A 7,901-nucleotide genomic window follows, 5' to 3' on the forward strand; every position below is an offset into this window, starting at 1 on the left:
GTTGGTAATGGGGGGAGATTTCAATACGGTGTTAGAAACAGGGCTGGACAGGTCGAGGTCCAGGACTGGAAGGAGGCCGGCAGAAGCCAAGGTGCTTCAAGATTTTATGGAGCAGATGGGAGGAGTAGACCCGTGGAGATTTAGCAGACCTAGGAGTAAGGAGTTTTCGTTTTTCTCCTATGTCCACAAAGTCTATTCGCGAATAGACTTTTTTGTTTTGGGAAGGGCGTTGATCCCGAATGTGAGGGGAACGGAGTATACGGCTATAGCCATTTCGGATCACGCTCCACATTGGGTGGACTTAGAGTAAGGGGAGGAAACAGAAGGGCGCCCACCCTGGAGAATGGACATGGGACTAATGGCAGATGAGGGGGTGTGTCTAAGGGTGAGGGGGTGCATTGAAAAGTACTTGGAACTCAATGACAATGGGGAGGTCCAGGTGGGAGTGGTCTGGGAGGCGCTGAAGGCAGTGGTTAGAGGGGAGCTGATATCAATAAGGGCACATAAAGGAAAGCAGGAGAGTAGGGAACGGGAGCGGTTGCTGCAAGAACTTCTGAGGGTGGACAGGCAATATGCGGAGGCACCGGAGGAGGGACTGTACAGGGAAAGGCAAAGGCTACACGTAGAATTTGACTTGCTGACAACGGGTACTGCAGAGGCACAGTGGAGGAAGGCACAGGGTGTACAGTACGAATATGGGGAGAAGGCGAGCAGGTTGCTGGCCCACCAATTGAGGAAAAGGGGAGCAGCGAGGGAAATAGGGGGAGTGAGGGATGAGGAAGGAGAGATGGAGCGGGGAGCGGAGAGAGTGAATGGAGTGTTCAAGGCATTTTATAAAAAATTATACGAAGCTCAACCCCCGGATGGGAGGGAGAGAATGATGGGCTTTCTGGACCGGCTGGAATTTCCCAAGGTGGAGGAGCAGGAAAGGGTGGGACTGGGAGCACAGATTGAAATAGAGGAAGTAGTGAAAGGAATTCGGAGCATGCAGGCGGGGAAGGCTCCGGGACCGAATGGATTCCCAGTTGAATTTTACAGGAAATATGTGGACTTGCTCGCCCCGCTACTGATGAGGACCTTTAATGAGGCAAAGGAAAGGGGACAGCTGCCCCCGACTATGTCTGAGGCAACGATATCGCTTCTCCTAAAGAAGGAAAAGGACCCGCTGCAATGCGGGTCCTATAGACCTATTTCCCTCCTAAATGTAGACGCTAAGATTCTGGCCAAGGTAATGGCAATGAGGATAGAGGATTGTGTCCCGAGGGTGGTCCATGAGGACCAAACTGGGTTTGTGAAGGGGAGACAGCTGAATACGAATATACGGAGGCTGCTAGGGGTAATGATGATGCCCCCACCAGAGGGGGAAGCGGAGATAGTGGTGGCGATGGATGCCGAGAAAGCATTTGATAGAGTGGAGTGGGATTATTTGTGGGAGGTGCTGAGGAGATTTGGTTTTGGAGATGAGTATGTTGGATGGGTGCAGCTGTTGTATAGGGCCCCAGTGGCGAGTGTGGTCACGAATGGACGGGGATCTGCATACTTTCGGCTCCATAAAGGGACAAGGCAGGGATGCCCTCTGTCCCCATTACTGTTTGCACTGGCGATTGAGCCCCTGGCAATAGCATTGAGGGGTGCCAAGAAGTGGAGGGGAGTACTTAGAGGAGGAGAAGAACACCGGGTATCTCTGTATGCGGATGACTTGTTGTTATATGTAGCGGACCCGGCGGAGGGGATGCCAGAGATAATGCGGACACTTCGGGAGTTTGGAGAATTCTCAGGATATAAACTGAACATGGGGAAAAGTGAGTTGTTTGTGGTGCATCCAGGGGAGCAGAGCAGAGAAATAGAGGACTTTCCGCTGAGGAAGGTAACGAGGGACTTTCGTTACTTGGGGATCCAGATAGCCAAGAATTGGGGTACATTGCATAGGTTAAATTTAACGCGATTGGTGGAACAAATGGAGGAGGACTTCAAGAGATGGGACATGGTATCCCTGTCACTGGCAGGGAGGGTGCAGGCAGTTAAAATGGTAGTCCTCCCGAGATTCCTCTTTGTGTTTCAGAGCCTCCCGGTGGTGATCACGAAGGCTTTTTTCAAAAGGATCGAAAAGAGTATCATGAGTTTTGTGTGGGCCGGGAAGACCCCGAGAGTGAGGAAGGGATTCTTACAGCGTAGTAGGGATAGGGGGGGGCTGGCACTACCGAGCCTAAGTGAGTACTACTGGGCCGCCAATATCTCAATGGTGAGTAAGTGGATGGGAGAAGAGGAGGGAGCGGCGTGGAAGAGATTAGAGAGGGCGTCCTGCAGGGGGACTAGCCTGCAGGCTATGGTGACGGCCCCATTGCCGTTCTCACCGAAGAAATACACCACAAGCCCGGTGGTGGTGGCTACACTGAAGATTTGGGGACAGTGGAGACGGCATAGGGGAAAGACGGGAGCCTTGGGGGGGTCCCCGATAAGAAACAACCATAGGTTTGCCCCGGGGAGAATGGATGGGGGATTTGGAATACGGCAAAGAGCAGGAGTAACGCAACTGAAAGATCTGTTTGTGGATGGGAAGTTCGCAAGTCTGGGAGCGCTGACCGAGAAATATGGGTTGCCCCAAGGGAATGCATTCCGGTATATGCAACTGAGGGCTTTTGCGAGGCAGCAGGTGAGGGAATTCCCGCAGCTCCCGACGCATGAGGTGCAGGACAGAGTAATCTCAAAGACATGGGTGGGCGACGGTAAGGTGTCAGATATATATAGGGAAATGAGGGACGAGGGGGAGATTATGGTAGATGAGCTGAAAGGGAAATGGGAAGAAGAGCTGGGGGAGGAGATTGAGGAGGGGCTGTGGGCGGATGCCCTAAGTAGGGTAAACTCATCGTCCTCGTGTGCCAGGCTAAGCCTGATTCAATTTAAGGTGTTACACAGGGCGCATATGACTGGAGCACGGCTCAGTAAATTTTTTGGGGTAGAGGATAGGTGTGCGAGATGCTCGAGAAGCCCAGCGAATCACACCCACATGTTCTGGTCATGTCCGGCACTACAGGGGTTCTGGGTGGGGGTGACAAAGGTGCTTTCGAATGTAGTGGGGGTCCAGGTCGAACCAAGCTGGGGGTTGGCTATATTTGGGGTTGCACAAGAGCCGGGAGTGCAGGAGGCGAGAGAGGCCGATGTTTTGGCTTTTGCGTCCCTAGTAGCCTGGCGCAGGATATTGTTAATGTGGAAGGAAGCCAAGCCCCCGGGTGTGGAGACCTGGATAAATGACATGGCAGGGTTTATAAAGCTGGAACGGATTAAGTTCGTCCTAAGGGGATCGGCTCAAGGGTTCACCAGGCGGTGGCAACCGTTCGTCGAATACCTCACAGAAAGATAGAGGGAATGGAAAAGAAGAAGGCAGCAGCAGCAGCCCAGGGGGGAGGGGGGGGTGGAGGAACCAGAAGGAGTCTCAGGGTTATTAATATATATGTATAATATGTATAGGTCGTTGCTATAAATAATTGTATATTGGATTGTTAAACCATATTTTTGGAGAGTGTTTATCTGAGACAAGGCAGTTGCCATTTAGTTTTCGTTTTTGTTATATATTATTTATTCTTTGTTTATAAAACAGGTCATTGTTATTTATACTGTTATATTATTGTGTAAAGGATACACAATGTACTGTGATGGTTGACCAAAAATTTTCAATCAAATATTCTTAAAAAAAAACTCCTCATTTATCTTCCCTGCTCTCCGCACCATAGCTCCCTTTTCATCTCTAATTCCCCCTATCTCCCTCGCCGCTGTCCTCTTTCGCAGCTGATGGGCCAACAGGCGACTAGCCTTTTCCCCATATTCATATCTCATCCCCTGTGCCTTCCTCTTCTTTTTAAAATATGTTTTATTGAAATTTTTTTCCCCCCAAACAACAATTTTTCCCCTCTTACAAAGCAAACGCAACAATAACAATACAGAAATTTTTAACAATACACAAGTAACAAAACCCCTTTTGGGTTACAGGGATAATTTGGGTGGACATTGGTGCAGTGCTCATTCGAAGGATCAGTGCAGACTCGATCTGCACGGTAGGGATTCTATGACTATCCAGCTGGAACACGGCACCGTAAGGGAGAAGAGTGGAGCTCGGACTGCAGTTGAGCGACGCAATGAAAATCAGAGATCAGGGAAGTCGCTCGCATCGGAAATGGAAGAAATTCCCGAGCCGTCTGCTGGTTTGAAATCCACTCCACAGCAGATTGAGAAAGCCTTACTCCGTACAAACAAGAGGGGAACAAGGCATGCTGGACTCGTGCAGGCACCGCAGTGCTTATCGGGGGTCAGGGAAGGTGAGAATCTCAAAACTGGAGGAGGGAGAGTGAAGGGAGAGACATGACATTTACCCGAGGGAGCAAATGAGGCTCCATTCCCTCTGAGGCTGAGAAACACTAGGATCTTCAAGATGATGAGGAGCTGAACAAAGGGTTCATTGGAACAGTCTGAGGAACTGACAGATACTTGGGGAAACGGAGATTCTAGGGGAAGCGGTATAGAGAGAAGGAAGTGTGAGGAAGTGTTCTCACAACTGTAGATGTGTTCCAATAAGTTAGGGTTTTTAAAAAATTGATTTACGGGGTGTGGGCGGTGCTGGTTAGTCCAGCATTTATTGCCCATCCCTAGTTGCCCTTCAGAAGGTGGGGGTGAGCCACCTTCTTGAGCCGCTGCAGTCCGTATGGTGTAGGTACACCCACAGTGCTGGTAGGGAGGGCGTTCCAGGATTTTGACCCAGCGACGGTGAAGGAACGGCCGATATATTCCCAAGTCGGGGTGGTGAGTGACTTGGAGGGGAACCTCCAGCTGGTGGGGTTCCCAGGTATCTGCTGCCCTTGGCCTTCTAGATGGTAGAGGTCGAGGGTTTGGAAGGTGCAGCCTCAGGAACCTTGGTGATTTGCTGCAGTGCATCTTGCAGATGGTGCACACGGCTGGAGGTGGGGGTTTGAATGTTTGTGGATGGGGTGCCGATCACGCGGGGCTGCTTTGTCCTGGTTGGTGTCGAGCTCCTTGAGTGTTGTTGGGAGCCGCAGTCATCCAGGCAAGTGGGGAGTATTCCATCACACTCCTGACTTGTGCCTTGATACAGGCTTTGGGGGGTCAGGAAGTGAGTTACTCTATGTACGATTTCTAGCCTTTTGACCTGCCCTGGTAGCCACAGTATTAATATGGCTGAGTCCAGTTCAGTGTCTGATCAATGCTAACCCATTTTGTGCAGCTGGCCATCTTTGGGAGTTATTGAAACTCCAACCCAACTCCACAACAACACAGTAAGCATCACCAGTACTGCCTTGACCTGAGGGTTCATGGGAATGTGTCTTGCTGACGATAATTGTACCTGTGCAACTGGGAAGTGAAATCTGTTGTCGGATTGGTGTCCTGAGTGAATCCAGAACGGCAGAACCATGTGGCGACACAGTGCCACACTTGTGCAGGGAGTGATGCAAATGCTTGTGTGTGCCCAAGACCCATTCGCCGGTTCACGCGAGATTCACCTTTTGATTTTGATGCATCATTTGCCAACTCATTCATGTGCAGTCCACATTGGCTCAAAGCCATGTTAAAGTAAAAGCAACAAGAAGTGGAATCTTGTTGGTCATCTCTTCACCTGGGGGTCATTCAGTAACTTTGGTGATAATGGTGTGTGTTTTCCCCGCACCAAGGGTTTTGGCTATTCCAGATATATTTACATAGAATTTACAGTGCAGAAGGAGGCCATTCGGCCCATCGAGTCTGCACCGGCTCTTGGAGAGAGCACCCTACCCAAGGTCAACACCTCCACCCTATCCCCATAACCCAGCAACCCCACCCAACACTAAGGGCAATTTTGGACACTAAGGGCAATTTATCACAGCCAATCCACCTAACCTGCACATCTTTGGGCTGTGGGAGGAAACCGGAGCACCCGGAGGAAACCCACGCAGACACGGGGAGGATGTGCAGACTCCAGCACAGACAGTGACCCAAGCCGGAATCGAACCTGGGACCCTGGAGCTGTGAAGCAAGTGTGCTGTCCACAAGGCCACCGTGCTGCCCTCCTATGGCATGATGTTATGAACCACTGGACAGACTGTGGATATGGGAGAACATGTGACCTCCTCATTCAGCCCTGTTTACCAGCCTGGGGACGGTGTCAGATCTCACTGCTGGTTTTTATGCACCAGGCGGTTTGTTGATCAATTTTAAACAGCAGCTTGGGTAGGAAAGCAAAGACGGGTCAATAAAATTAAAAATGTGGAAGTGTCAGCGAAATAGAGCGAAGCACGAAACAAGCTCAGGACGATTGCAATTCGCATAGGTGAAGATTGGTGAGGACATCGCCGACCAGGGGTCAGGCCCAAACAATTGCACCCTGTCTGCCAAGTACTTGCTGCAAAAACATTTTGGCAGCCGGATGAATTGCAGACATCTAATTCAATCTATTTTCAGTTGCAGTCAGGGAATATTCTGATGCTGTTTCAACAGTCCAGACCAGATGATCAATTTACTCTCAACTATAAGCTTGTACACTCATTCAGGCACCTTCTACATCCCACTTACAATTCAATTGGAAAAGCATGAGGACTGTTCATTTCTACAGTCCTCTCCCTGCCCTTCCACGGAATGTCTTTCCCCAGGGCCAGGGATTCTTCCCTGACCCTTCATTATTCCACAGTTACGGCCCTGTTGGGAACAGGCATGCTGACAGTTCTGTCCCCCCACCCTCCCCCAATGTTCCAGCTGGGATAGAAGGTACGGGACCATCACCCCATGAGATACCCTCAATTACAACTGGAGAGAGGTGATTGGTAATACAAAGGCTTTAATTACCAGAGAACCAGACAGCTGCCGAGACGTGAGCTCACTGCACGCTCCCCACTGAACATTACCTTATATATGGCTCCCTGGGGGGGGGGAAGAGAGCCGGAGGCGGAGTCCCCCAGGGTTCCAAACCTGGTCTTAAAGGGATCATGACATTAACGGTACAGTTATCATTCATCACACTCCATTTTGGATCGGCTGGCTACATTTTCCCTCCCCTCCACCACCCCCTCCGTGCTTCCCACCACGATTGCTTCTCGTGGGGGCGGTGGGGAGAGTGGGGGGAGTGGAGGGGGCGGGGGGGGTGGGGGGGCTTGCCAAATCCACCTCCAGGTTTGGCTTTCGGGTTGGGGGAAGGGGCAAGGTCGGGGGACTGGGAGCAGACCAACATTTCGCACCAGTTTGACAAAACACCGCAGTGGACCAGACGCTACAATATTGCAAACACATCTCCCGATACTAATCAGTGCTTCTGAAAGATAAATCCCAGGGCTGCTGACTACAACATTTGGAAATGCAGATGGAATCTCAGGTAAACCTTCAGTCAGACGGAGCAAACAATCCATTCTGCTCAGTATTAAAGTAAAAAGAAGGAAGGGTCACAGTGTCAAGTGACCATAGGCTGCTTTCCCCTGTGAGGAAGGGGTGGGGGTGGGGGGGGGGAGAGCTGACCGGTGGTGATTTAACCCGAGGATCACCACACCTCGGGCGAGGCCTTCATGACTAACCTCAGCCGGTATTAGGAGGGGCATAAACCAAACCATGGTCCGTTCTGACCACCGCGCCGCGAGATATCTTTACAGACACTGGCTGCGTTCGAAAGGCACAGGCGGATTTGAAGATGACAGCGGGCCAGGAGAAACCTTCCACAACTCCAGCAAAAGGCATTTCTCAGATGTGAGGTGAGACGAGGAAACCGGAGCACCCGGAGGAAACCCGCGCAGACACGGGGGGGGGAGGACGCGCAGACTCCGCACAGGCAGTGACCCAAGCCGGGAATCGAACCCGGGACCCTGGCGCCGTGAAGCCACCGTGCTAGCCACTTGTGCTGCCCACACGGTATTCCGTGGACAGGAATATCCCAG

Source organism: Scyliorhinus torazame, chromosome 20 (assembly GCF_047496885.1).
Source record: "Scyliorhinus torazame isolate Kashiwa2021f chromosome 20, sScyTor2.1, whole genome shotgun sequence".
NCBI lineage: Eukaryota > Metazoa > Chordata > Chondrichthyes > Carcharhiniformes > Scyliorhinidae > Scyliorhinus > Scyliorhinus torazame.